The sequence below is a fragment of the Alexandromys fortis genome, unplaced genomic scaffold (assembly GCF_014885135.2).
Source record: "Alexandromys fortis isolate MF-2015 unplaced genomic scaffold, M_Fortis_MF-2015_v1.1 scaffold_16, whole genome shotgun sequence".
NCBI lineage: Eukaryota > Metazoa > Chordata > Mammalia > Rodentia > Cricetidae > Alexandromys > Alexandromys fortis.
Genome location: NW_026067893.1, coordinates 365,544 through 379,559, shown reverse-complemented (window position 1 = coordinate 379,559; position 14,016 = coordinate 365,544). Strand labels below are relative to the sequence as shown.

General features: G+C 45.2%; 1 long non-coding RNA gene across 1 annotated transcript; it reads right to left on the bottom strand.

Moving 5' to 3' along the window:
• Positions 1–4,873: 4,873 nt before the first annotated feature.
• LOC126505719 (uncharacterized) lies at positions 4,874–13,731 on the bottom strand. Its single transcript, XR_007592971.1, has 3 exons — positions 13,678–13,731; positions 11,707–11,851; positions 4,874–4,992 (listed from the first exon to the last, which is right to left on the bottom strand). It is a non-coding gene; the product is annotated as an uncharacterized lncRNA (long non-coding RNA).
• Between the last annotated feature and the right edge of the window lie 285 nt (positions 13,732–14,016).

Below are 14,016 nucleotides of genomic sequence, written 5' to 3'. Positions count from 1 at the left end.
TTAAATATTAGAAAATACGAGCAAAGGGGGAGAGAAAGGGAACGAGGGAGGAAGGAAGGAAAAAGAGGAGAAACAAGGAAGGTGGCAGAGGGAGGGGAGGAGAGGAAGGAAGGTAGGGAGGAATAAGGAAGGGGGAAGAGAGGAAGGAAAGAAGGGTTAACCATAATGCCTGAGACCACAGGGCCAGGATGCCAGGTCTGTCCTGGACTGCTTTTGTGAACCCAGCACGGCTGTGCCTTTGTTCCTCGGGGGCTCCCCCTGTGCCACAGAAGCATCTGCCAGGAGCCAGGGATACTATTGAGAGCCTATCGTAGCCTGTCCCCTAGGTGCAGAGGTCGGGGCCAGTCACACAGACTGGACTTGCACAGAACTAAGAGTTCAGAGGAAGGACTCAGCGGAGTGTGTGGTAGAAAGTCCTTCCATCTTGGCTTTGGGTAAGTTTCTCCCAGGAACTGCTGGGATGGAAGAAAGTCAGCTGTTCCGGGGACAGGGACAGTTTGAAGCGGAAGATGGGGGGAGTGGCTCCAAGACATTAAAAAAAAAAAAAGAGTCCAATCTATATTCAAAGTGGAGTGCTGACTGGAAAATTCCATTCACATAAAATTCTAGAAACCACACAAAAATAAACTCTCTTAAGCTGCCTTTGTTGGGTATTTTGTTACAGCAACAAGAAAAGTAACTAATAAAGCCCTCATACTCTATGAGGCTGTTAAAACTGAGCGTGGCAAAGGCTGGTGTAGCTGAATCAACAGAGGGGAGGGGGAGGGAACTGGAAGCAGAGGAAGGCCAGCCACTTTTGGCACTAAAGAATCTGGCACCCTTTGCTCTGGCTTATGGCCAGCAGCTGTTCCTAGAAATGCCAAATCAAGTACCACAAGCTGGTTGGCTTCAGAAACAGAAATAAATCTTCTCCCTTCATCATACAGAAGTCCCAAACCAAGGTGTCGGTGAGTTAGTTCTCTCTGAGATTGTGGTAGACCTCATTCCTAGCTGCTGGTGGATGCTGGCAATCTGTGGTTCTTGTGCCACGGTGTAAAGAAGTATCCCCTAATTTCTGCCTGTGTCTTCTCCATCCAGAATGGCCTCATTTCAACTACTTCTACAATGACCCTGTCTCCAGGTAAAGTTACACTGAGGTGCTAGCATGCAGGTCTGATTCTCAGAATGTGATGTGGAATGAGGAACACATCAACCCTTTAGGGTTTGGATCTTGAATTTTCCCCCGAAGTTCATATGTTGAAGGCCTGGTCCCAATCTAATGGTAGTGCTGTATGACAATAAAACCTTTTTGAAGTGGGGCCACAGAAGAGACTAGGGAACAGATTCTGCCCTATAGCTTCTGGGAGGAGTCAGCCCCATTCACACTTTGGCTTTAGCCCAGGAAGAGTCACTAATTTATGGAACTGAGAAATTGTAGATTTGAGTCCGCCACTTTGTTTATGGTAGTTTGTGTAGTAAGAGAAAAAAGTGAAAGCAGGCTAGATATATACTTCACCCCTCAGAAGGTATGGGCTCAGGCAGTATCTGAGGAGAGGACATGAGAGCTGTTGCTATAGGTTTGTCACTGGGACACGAGTTTGGGGACTCCAGATTAGCAATGAAGCTGCATTGTTAGGTCACATCACTCATCCTTCCTTCCTCCTACCTTCCTCTAGAGACCATGATACCTAGGACACAGGGTTCTTCAAGAAGAGCTGGGAGGCCAGGCGTGGTGGCGCACACCTTTAATCCCAGCATTTGGGAGGCAGAGGGGGGGGGGGGGATATCACTGAGTTCAAGGTCAGCCGGATCTACAGAGTGAGTTTCAGAACAGCCAGGACGACACAGAGAAACCCTGTCTCAAAAAAGAGGGGGGGGGGGGATGAGGACCCTGAACACCTCTGGGCCCAGAGCTGTTGCTATAGGTTTGTCACTGGGGCACGAGTTTGGGGACTCCAGATTAGCAATGAAGCTGCATTGTTAGAACCAGCAGGAGCCTGACTTCACAACTAACTCCTGGCATTGCTAATTTAAAAACCTGAAGGAAAAAGACTTTTTCTAGGGTTCCAGGAAGTCAGAGGCTGGAGACAACATGGGAACCAATGTATCCAGGGCCAGGCAGGTCAACACAATTACGCTCAAAGAGAGTCTCAGCTTTGTAGTTCACCAAGCTTCCCTATAAGTGACAAAATATTTGACAGAAGTAACTGAAGGGAGGAGAGGTGTGTCTTGACTCGTGTCCATAGCCCATCTTGGCAAAGAAAGCAGGGTAACTGGGAGTGGTTCCATCCATGGTGGCAGGAACCTATAGGACTGCTTCTTACATCAGAGTGGCTCAGGAAGCAGAGGCAGGGACCCAAAGCAGACTAGGATTATAATATTCAAGGCTTGCCCCAAAGGGACAATGTCGACCACCTAGGCTCCTTATCCCAAAGGTTCTACTTCTCAAACCAGTGTCACCAGCTGGGGACTACGTGATCAAATACATGAACCTCTTAGGGGCAGCTCTCATTTAGCCGGTAACCTCACCTAAGCTCAGCTTTCGGACCACACAAGAACTATCCCCTGCACTCACACCTTGTGGAGGCCCAGCTCAGAGCTTCAAGCCTACTGGCAACCCACCACTCAACAACTCACCCCAAGAAAACTGCACCTGGACTCAACAGTGAGGCAATGACTAAGACTACCAACTTGGCTCCTCTTAGTTCACAGGGTGGGCTGAATTCTTCCTTATCCTCAAGCCAGGGGGGAACAGCAGGCCCAAATGGAGCCATGCCTGCCCAGCCATTTGCACAGGCAGAGCACCCAGGAAAGATGAAGCAAAAAAGCAGTTTCACACAGAACCTGAGACCCAAATTCCTGGACAGAAGTTCTTTCAGGTCTCAGAAAACAAATGCATTTTCCAAATGCGTTTTCAAATTTCCTAACGCATTTTTCCAACTGCATCTATCAGTAAAGATCCTTCCTCTTTAGTGGAATGATATGACCACATGTCCTGTGTTCAACTGGAAGGGCACAGAGGCAATCACACAATGAATCAACTTTTGGCCACAACATCACTCAAGGGAAGGGAACAGTTTTAGCAAAACATTAAAGGGTTTTAAATGCAGCCTCATCACTAGCACCAGAAACCAAAGTACAACAGGAATGAATCCCAGACAATCAGTCCAGTTGCTCTTCATGCAAAGACCCTGAAGCACACAAAGCATCACTGAAGGATGATTTTGCTTCCTTTCTTCCAAGCACGTAGGATGTTTTCCTCACTTTAAAGACACCCTCATTGTGCATCAAGAGATGCGATGTTAATGCCCAACCAAAATCCAATAATATTCCAGACACACAGTCCGTAAAACACATTCCAACAGCAACTGTGACTAGAAACTAACACAGCAACAAGTGCAGATTACATCCCCAAGCTTACCACTCAGCAGCATTTACGAGACAATCTGTCACGCTTCTGAGCAAAATGGAAACCAAGCTCTTTTACTAGTTTGTTCCAGGCTGTGGGTGTAGCTCAGCTATTAGAGTGCTTGCCTAGAATGAATGACTGTTTCAGGAACTCTTTCCCTGGGGAGACATACACAAACATCTATCCCATCTTTACAGGAGTGTTCCAAACCAAAGGACAATTGTACCAAAGTCCAGCTCTGAGAACCAATGGGTTTATTGGGCATGCTTATGAAATATAAGTGAGGGTCACTTACAGAAGTCTGAAAGATGAAGGAGGACCAGAAGCTCAGCATCATCCTTGGCTATAGAGCAAGAATGAGGCCAGCCTAGGCTGCATGGTACCCTGTCTCAAAACAAAACATAAGCATTCTCTTCTCTTACCAGCCCACTTACGTAGAATGCTCCAAAAGACTGTTTTGTTCATAGTGAAATCTAAACCTCTTAGAAGATAAATTACACCTGAGAAGTTGCCTTGGAGTTTGCTGATGAGCCTATCCCTAAAAGCAACCCACAATATGTTCACACAAAAGTGATGAAATAGGCTCTTCCTAAAACCATGTCCCCCTGGGAGTCTGCATTACTAAAATCATCATAAAGGACTTTGATATGGTTTGAGTTTGAAATGGACCCCCAGGTTATGTGTAGAAGCCTGAGTCCCCAGATGGTGGCACTACACTGGCAAGTTCTGGAAGCTTTGGGAGGTGCAGCCTGGCTGGAAGAAATGGGTCACTGGGGGGAAATCCTTGGGGGTCGTCCATAGCCACCACCTGTCTCAAGATGACTCTTGTCCACCACTGAGTAAGAACTTCCCTACCATCTGCCCCTGTCATTATGATGACATTCTTCCAAGTACACCTTGTCAGTCACAAGGAAAACAACCAATACAGTGTGCGTCAGTATGTGTGCATGCATGTGTGTGTGTCAGTGTGTGTGCATGCGTGTGTATGTGTCAGTGTGTGTGTGTGCGCATGTGTATGTGTGTGTCAGTGTGTGTGTGTCAGTGTGTGTGTGCACGCACTATGAACTGAATCCAGGGCTTCAGATAGGCTGAGCATGCTGTCTATCGCTGAGCTATACCCCCAGGCCCACAGTGGAATAAAGACACCAGAACAAAAAGAACGAAAAACAGCTGGAACAATGTTTTGGAAGCTGGTAAGAATGAAAACCCCTGGTAAGAAGCTGTGTCTGCAGAGCCTGGCTGACTGATTAGAACTGCAGGTCTGTGGGGAGGTTGGAAGGTTGTATGATTACAGGCATGTGCTACTATATCCTGTTTATGTGATGCTGGAGACAGAACCTGGGGACTCAGGCACGCTAGACAAACATTCTGACAACCGAGTCACATCCCCAGACCCTCAACATCTATCTTTAAACAAATTTCTGATTTTTTTTTATTTTTAAGCATAAATCCTGGGAAGTTAAATGGATGCTTCCAGGAAGTGAGGAGGAAGTGTCTCTTTGTGGCCTAGGCTTAGGCAAATATTTCATGCTGAAGACACTGATGCTCCAGTACCTTCCCAGCTTATGTCTCCTTCCGGTTCAGCTTCAGTGGAACTTGAAGATCTGCAGAACAGACACCAGGGGGCACCCTTCAGTTAGTGTGTCAGCTCCCAGGCTGCGGCAACTTCAGGCAAAGGGGCCCAATTACCCAGAGAGGTCAGCAATGAGAAGCAAAGGTCAAAGGCACTGTACTACCAGTCTGGTTGCCAAGGGATACCCAGGCTTTGCTAGTACTAACATTTCCACCTGCGCATGGAGAGCCCCCACCTCCAACTACTGATGCTCCAAGTGAGGCATAGGTCAGTAAATCACCCTAGATCCTGAGCCTGCAGTACTGCACCTTTCTATGGGCATTTCCTCTTCTCTCAGTTTCGGATGGCCACAGAAGCATCACAGACTGTTGCAGATTTAAGTATTGACCTGGGAAGAAAACAGTGTACTCTTCTAGGGAGAAACAAGGCATAGCCCATCAAGTGGAACCCTGGCTACGTGGTGGGGATGGGAGTGGGAGGCGTGTGCCTTAGCTGACCCTGGCAGGTACAAGTGTAGAAGCTGGGATCACTACCTACCCCGTGTTACTCTGAAGACACGTGCCAGGCAGACCTCTATAGGAACCTCAGAAACTCTACTTCATCTTATAAAGCAGGGCAGGTACTTTGCAAGCTTGTGCAAAGGTTCCTATTTGGTTTCTGGAAGGGGCAAGAAGAAAGTCCAGGACCTTAGAGAGAAAACACAGGCTAAAAGAGGTGTTGCTCCAGCTACAGCCTTTTCCCCAACCTGCTGATGCTTCTGGATGACTCAGCTTTCTCATATCAGACTGGAGACAAGGGCTTTTCTCAGAGCCTAGGTCTTGGCAAAGAACAAGCTGAAAACACCACGGCAATTCTGCTATCTCTGCCCCAGGAGAGTATCTGAGCTGGGACTCTAAGTAGCCATGGAACTGGCTACCTAGCCTCAGAATAAACCTGCCGAAGTCTGGGCTCTGAAGTTCATTCATGACTAGGAACATTTGCCAATGACATAAGCCCTGCATCCAGGCAGCACTGCCAGCAAACAGCCAAAACCTGGCACATTATTTCCCTTCTCCTGGCTCTAACTATGGCCCAGATAGGAAAAAGACACTGAGCCAGTGAGACGGCTCGGTGGGCAAATGCATTTGCTGTGCAAATCTAACGACCTGAGCTTGATCCCTGGGACCCACAACGAAAGGAGAAAACCAACTCTTGAAAGAGGTCCTCTGGTCACATGTATGCTGGGGCATGCATACAGACACATATTCTCTCTCTCTTTCATTAAATATTTTTTTAAAAAAAAAAGCGTATTGGGACTGGAGTGATGGTTCAGCTGTCAAGAGCACTTACTGCTTTTGCAGAGGACCAAGTTCATCTCCTAACACCAACATGGAGGCAAAGAACCATCCCTAACTCACCTGATGCCCTCTCCTGACACTGCACGCTTGTGGTGCAGACATCCATTCAGGCAGAAACATATAAAACATATAAAAATAAATAATGTTTTCAAAGAGGACAGCATTCCCAGTGTGGAGATACACTACACCTTTAATTCCAACACTGAGGAGGCAGAATCAGGCAAACCCCTTTGAGATCCAGGGCAGCCAGGACTACACAGAGAAATCCTGTCTTAAAATGCACAATGTCTGTGCATCAAAAGATGACATCAACAGAGCAAAATGTCAACACATGTAATAGAGAAAAAGTATTTGCCAACTATATATCAAACAAATATACATCTGAATTATCTAGGAAACTCCTAAAATTCAACAAACCCTTGATTCAAAATGGACAAAGGACTTGAATAGACATTTATTCCATGAAGCTTAAATGAGCCTCCCTAGTAGACAGTGTCCACACCTGCTATCAAGGTCACCTATGGGAAATCATTAGCATTGGACTATGCCCACACCTGCTATCAGGGTCACCTATAGAAAATCATTAGTGTATCCTATGTGATGCCATGATTGGGGGAGGACTCTAGACAGTTTACATCTGGTTTCTCCTGCACTTCATCCCACATCCTTTTGTCTTTGCTATTCTTCTTTGTATACTTTTGCTATAATAAATCCAAGGCATGGATGTAACCTATGTTGAGTCCTATGAGTCCTTGCAGTAAATCTGAAAGGGTATTTTACAAACATCATACCCATTCACCACCACACACACACACACACACACACACATCAAACACAGTGCCCCCATCATGGTCCACTCCATTCTGAGAACGATCTTCTCACAGTATGAGCCCAAAGTTTTATCCCGGAGCCAGTTCCAGATGACAAGCACAGGAAGCACCCAGAAAGCTTTCTAATCCTGTGGTCTCTCCAGGCTCGCCGACACCTTGTATCAGTGGGGCAGGGGTCAGCTCAGGCTGCAAAACTGTTAATTGATCCCTCTGAGGGCTTAGGTGCTTAGTCAGGCTTGGTACATCAAGTTAAAACAAGACTTCTTACTCCTTGAACGAGGACTGCTTGGCACCAGTTTAGACAATGATCTGAGGAGCTCTTTCCCATGTCTTCTTCCCAGACCCCTGTCCTTCCACCACCAAGGAAAGGACATGGTCTACATTCGAGGTCCTCAGTGTTTTGGTAGTTATGGGTCCCTTCAAGAATCTGATGGAAGTAATGCATGCTCTCCCTAGAGCACACACACATACACATACATACGCACATACACACACATACACACACACATACACACACACCACACACATACACACACATACACATATACACACACACATACACACACATACACACATCACACACATATACACACACCACACACATACACACACATACACACACATGCACGCACATACATGCACACATATACACACACCACACACGTTTTACCTATCACCTAGGTGACTTCACTATCCCCACATGCAGATCCCGTGTGTGACTCAGCAATCAGGACCTCCAGTTCTTACACTGTATCAACAGCCCGACTGGGCCACGAGATGAGCTCCACCACCTCAATCCCTCCACCTCGTGAGTCTTGTTTGCACCAGTCTCTTAATATCTGTAAAATTACAAACACCAAGACTAATTTTCTCTCTGCAGCACTACAGACAGAGATAGAGGGCTGCATCAAGTACAGTTATTAAATTTCCATATTTAGATGTGCAAAACCAAGCTCCTCTTGGGTCCTTAAAAGCCATTTAGTTCCCAATAATTAGATCAGCAGTTGTGGCCATAATTCTTCACATTTTCACTGAAGATTGTTGAACAATCCTAGGAACAATCTCCTTCAGTTTGGGGATAACTTTTTGCAAAGTATTGTTTGTAATTTTACTGTACTAATGCTTGTGAATCTTGTCTGTCTGTCAGTTCTTTATTACTTAATAAATATATTAGCTCCTTTTGTGTTGCTGTGTCCAAACAATACGACATGATCAACTTAAGACAGGAGGGGCTTACTTGGATTCACCATTTCAGTTCATCACTGTAGGGATAGCATGATGGAGCAACTCATTCCATGGTACCCTCACAGCATGGAGGGCCAAACAGAGAAGATAAGAACCAGACTACTCTAGGGGCTGTGAAACATACGGGAAGTAGACCAGTAGGGCCAGCCTACCAGCTGGGGACAAAGCATTCAAAACGTGAGCCTAAGGAAGATGTTTCACACCCAAATTGTAGTGTTGACTCTTGCATTGGGATAGTAAGCGATCCATTTTGATAAGTACTCCATGTACGGTTGAAAAATATGCAGTTAAATGGCAACCACCATAAGGCTTCTCTACATAACCACCTAACTGAGCCTTTACCCACTATGCAATCTCGCTGGCCCCTCTTTTCTGTATATTTTATAAAAAGCTTTATATCCTTGGTGCCTTGGAACATTTTTTCCTGAATCTCATCAGTTTTGAAAGCATTGTCTACATGTATTCACCCATGTCCTCCAAGGATGGGCCTGCTGAGCTCATCAGTGCTGTGCCCATGGGTCACACAACATCGTGTCTATGGGGAAGGGGTAGCAGCCAGCAGCATCTGAGGCATGTCTTTCTGAGAACATTTGCTGCCTGCAGCTTCAAGTCTTAGGCCCGCATTCTGGGCACCACACAAGGTGTTGTTACAGCTTTATTCAAGTCATCATCAAGACACATTCCTGTTAGAAATACATTTCCCCCATCAGAAACCAGTGCTGCACTCTGTCTCTAATAAAAATAACTAATAAAATGCAATCTTTTGATCTGTGTATATTCAAATGAAAATAAACATATGCAATTTAAATTTTTTTTATAAAGAAACCAGATAAAATGCTTTTTATAAATGTGTTAAAATGAGAGTTGATAGGCTTCTAGAAAGCAGCAGCCTCTTCTGCTTAAAGGAGTTCAGCCAGGTGTGGTGACTTTAATCTCAGCATTCAGGAGGCCGAGGCAGACAATCTCTATGAGGTTGAGACCAGCCTGGTCTACAGAGTGAGTTCAGGCTAGACAGAGCTACATAGTGAGCGCCTGTCTCGAACAAACAAAACACTGCAGCTGGAGCCATCTGTTCAAGGTAGCAGCAACTCCCCACATTCTGTTGCCTCCTTCTCAGTCTCCCCCTAGATAGCCATACCCCTAGAAAAGTGGCCACTGCTGGGCTTGTCTGAGTAGCTCCCAACATGGAGAGAGTGCTGGGGAGTGTGGCAATTTGTAGATGTGATTATCTGGATTGCCATTTTCTTTTAGTCTTTTTCTAGAAATGAAAGCCTTCTACTGGTCAAATTCAAATCTCTGCAACTGGGTTCTCATTCCTTCATGTGAAGCCAAGCTGAAAAGGAAACCCCTCAGCACAGCCAACTCTGTGTGCTCTACTGACTACAAGGTCTATGCATACTGGGTAAGTGTGTGTGCACAGCCCAGCCCTTTGGGTGTCCTCTGACCCTGGGATTCTCAGTGCCCTCTTTGTTCCTACACTCCATTCTGCAGCCTCAGACTGCAGAATTCCTTTGTTCCAAGATACTCAAAAGCCAGAGTGGGTACCAAGAGTCCCTCCTGCCAAAGGTCCCACCCAACAAGGAGCATCAGCTCCACCTGTGACAACCAGGTAACAAGGGCAAAGTCCCTGAGGACTAAGAAAAGAAAGTGACCAATTCTATTATGTATATGAGAAAAGGGGGAGTTTCTGGGATCATTTAAGATGAGATTTAAAAGGCAGCAAGGAAGCTGGGCACTGGTGGTGCACACCTTTAATCCCAGCATTTGGGAGGCAGAGGCAGGCATTTGGAGCATTTGGGAGTTTGAAGCCAACTTGGTCTACAGAGCAAGTTCCAAAATATAGCCAGGGCTATACAGAGAAATGCTGTTTCGAAAAACCAAATAAAAATAAGTAAAAGACAACAAGGAGGAAGAGAAGAATATTTGTAGTAACTGAAACAGCTTGTGTGAAGGCAAAAAGCTGAGAATGTGCACAGTGGACAGAGGGTAGGGGCAGATGCAACACCCTTTTAATATCCAACCACTATCATGGTCCCAGCAGGAACAGAAAAGGACCCAGGAATCCACTGGAACTGAAGCTGACTCCAAAGAGTGTCAATCCTGCCTTAAGATTCAGAACCTCAAGATTCCAAAGCTCCAAGACAGGTTCATCAGGAAGGAACAGACATACCCTAAAATTCGAGGCTGCCTGGGGAGGCTGCACCTACAGACTACAGCCCACCCTGTGCACACACGTCTGTGCAGCTCAGCTGAGCCCCTGGCCAAACAGCTAAAAATAGGCTCAGGGTAGATTTCTAGACAAGACTATGACGCAGTCAAACCCAAAAGATTCAAAGATTGGCATGCTAGTGAAAACAAAAATATCAGCTGGCTTCTCTGGCTTGCACAGCACTATGCTCCATCAGCAAGAGATTTTTTTCCACTGAGCACCAGCCAGTCCTGTCAAGAAAGATGGGGCACTGGCCAGCACCCCTTAAATAAACTATGGCTCGTCTTTACAGCAACAGAAGAATGTAGAGATCTGGAAAGATTCGAAGACATGTAACAAAATCAGGCAAATTGTAGTATATACGGGCATCTCAGCTACAGTAAACTGAAGGAAAAAAAGTGTGTGCATATGTGTCTTAGGGTTTCTATTGCTGTAAAGAGACACCATGATCATGGCAACTCTTATTTTTTATTGATTTTTATTGAGCTCTACATTTTTTCTCATCTCCCCTCCCTGCCTCTCCCCTCCCCTTCAGATCTCCCCCAAAAGTCCCCATGCTCCCAATTTACTCAGGAGATCTTGTTTTTTTCTACTTCCCATGTAGATTAGATCTATGTATGTCTCTCTTAGTGTCCTCATTGTTATCTAAGTTCTCTGGGATTGTGATTTGTGGGCTGGTTTTCTTTGCTTTTTGTTTAAAAACCACTTATGAATGAGTACATGTGATAATTGTCTTTCTGTGTCTGGGTTACCTCACTCAAAATGATGTTTTCTATCTCCATTCATTTGCCTGCAAATTTTAAGATGTCGTTATTTTTTTCTACTGTGTAGTACTCCATTGTGGAAATGTACCACATTTTCCTTATCAATTCTTCAGTCAAGGGGTATTTAGGCTGCTTCCAGGTTCTGGCTATGACAAACAATGCTGCTATGAACATAGCTGAGCACATATCCTTGTGGCATGATTGAGCATCCTTTGGATATATACCAAAAAGTGGTATTGCTGGGTCTTGAGGAAGGTTGTTTCCTAATTTTCTGAGAAACCGGACCATGGCAACTCTTATAAACAAACAAACAAACAAATAAATAAATAAATAAATACCATTTTAATTAGGGTGACTTACATTTTCAGAGGTTCAGTTCATTGTCATCACAGGGGGACATGTCGGCATGCAGACAGACATATGCTGGAGAAGGAGCCAGGAGTCCTGTATCTTTGATCCGCAGGCAACAGAAAGTGAACTGAGGTACTGGGTGTGGCTCGAGCATCTGTGAGACATCAAAGCTCCCTCACACACTTCCTCCAACAAGGCCATACTATTCCAACAAAGCCACATCTCCTAATAGTGCTGGTCCCTATGAGCTCATGGGGATCAATTACACTCAAACTACCACAGTGTGCACCTGTGTGAGTATATAAACATTTGCAAACCTCCGTGCTGGTTGGGTAGCTCGTAAACAAAACATCTACCTTGCTTGCTGCAGGCAGGCTATTGAAACTAAGGAGCTCCCGCCAGCTAGGTTGCCCTCGGGATTCAGCCCCAGCGCCCGCCCCAAGGGAGAAGGGAGGCAGAAGTGGGGAGGGTTCTGGATGCAAGCTGGGTGGGATAGGAAGAGAGAGGCAGTATGCTGGGAGTATAGGCCCAGCAGGAAGCCCAGGAAGTATAGGGAGGATGAGGAACGTCTGAGTTCCCTGTCGCGGGCTGCTGCCGCGGGTCCGAATCTGCAAACCTCCAACCATGCAGTAGTGTTAACCCACTGAAAGCGAGGTCAGCTAACTTAAAAAATTGGAATATACTAATAATTTCTGGGATTTATGTAGCATTTTTAAATGGTGAGATAACATACATGAACTCAATCACTAACAAACATGAATGGGGTGACTGCTGTAGACTTGGTTCCATCTCCAACTGAGAAGATGACCTCACCAATAAAGTCCTTGCCCTTCAGATCTCTGTGAGTTCCAGGCCAGCCTGGTCTACAATGTGAGACCCTGTAGATAGATAGATAGATAGATAGATAGATAGATAGATAGATAGATAGATAGATAGATGGATGGATGGATGGATGGATGGATGGATGGATGGATGGATGGACGGACGGACAGACAGAGAGATACAGTTCCTGCCCTTGTGGTATTTGCCTCTTAGGAGTTGCCACTGGGGAGGGAATGACAAAGACAGGCAAGATCAGAAGAAAAATATTAATGCTATCTGTATTTTTAATTTTTAATAATATGAGGGAAACTACTATTTGAATAATTTAAAGTTTTTTTTAGAGTTTTCATTAAAAAGTAACTTTGGGGCTGGTGAGATGAGTTAAGAGAATATACTGCTCTAACAGAGGACCTTGGTTTCCAGTCCCCATGCTGTGTGGCTTACAGTCACCTATAACTCCAGCTCCTGGGCATCTGATGCCTCTGGCCTCCATGGGCACATTCATACATATGAGCACATGAAAATACACACTTAAAAATAAAATAAATCTTTTTTAAAAAAAAAAAAGATACCGTTCCTCTGGAGTATTGACTCTCCTACCAAACCACTGTTTATTTTTAATAGTTTTACATACATAAGTGCAAAGAGTTAGAAGAACGGAGCTTGACTGTTTCCACAGAATGACAGCTGTTTAAGAATGGGCAGGTTTCCCCTGATTTATATCCTGTGTGCACATGAACATAATCCCATCCCATAAACAAGCACAATCTTTATGTTTTATGTATCAACACAAGAGACCAAATTAAATTCTTTAAAAAAAATACAGACAGACACCGTGGAGAGGATCCTCACGACTGTACCAAATGGTAAGAACTGCAGCTGCTTTAGAGATCAGTACTCATCTAGGGGTGACTTCACCTCCAAGGGACAAGCAGCAAATGCTGGGGGGAAGGAATCAGCCACTCCTGATGAACAACAGCCCAGGAATGCTGTTAGAGTCTACAATGAGGAGGACCGTCAGACTAAAAAACAAACAAGAACTGCCCACCCAAAACACCCAAGTCCTGAGATAGGAGAAAGCCTGTTACAGATAAAGAAACCACCTGCCAAGGTTGTCCAGATAGCATAGGATGGTCATCACACTTGCAAGTACATTACCTTCCATGGCAAAGGGGAAGAAGTCAAGCTGGAAATGGGCTTAAGGTTCCTTGTCCATTAGACCTAAAGTAGGCAGATAAGACTGGATTAGCCAGTAGATCCAGTGTGATCACTAGGGTCCTTATGAATAAGGAGGGTCTATGCCACAATACCACTGAGGATGGTCAAGACTGACTGCTGACTTCCAAGGTGAGAGGATTTGTTAACCCCAAAACCTAGCTCTTAACCATTAAACTAGAAGAGGGGAGAATCCAACCCAGGGAGAATCACTGGTAATATGTTAGAATTATACAATAGTACAGATTTATACTGTGAGCTTTTGCTATGCCAGCAAACATT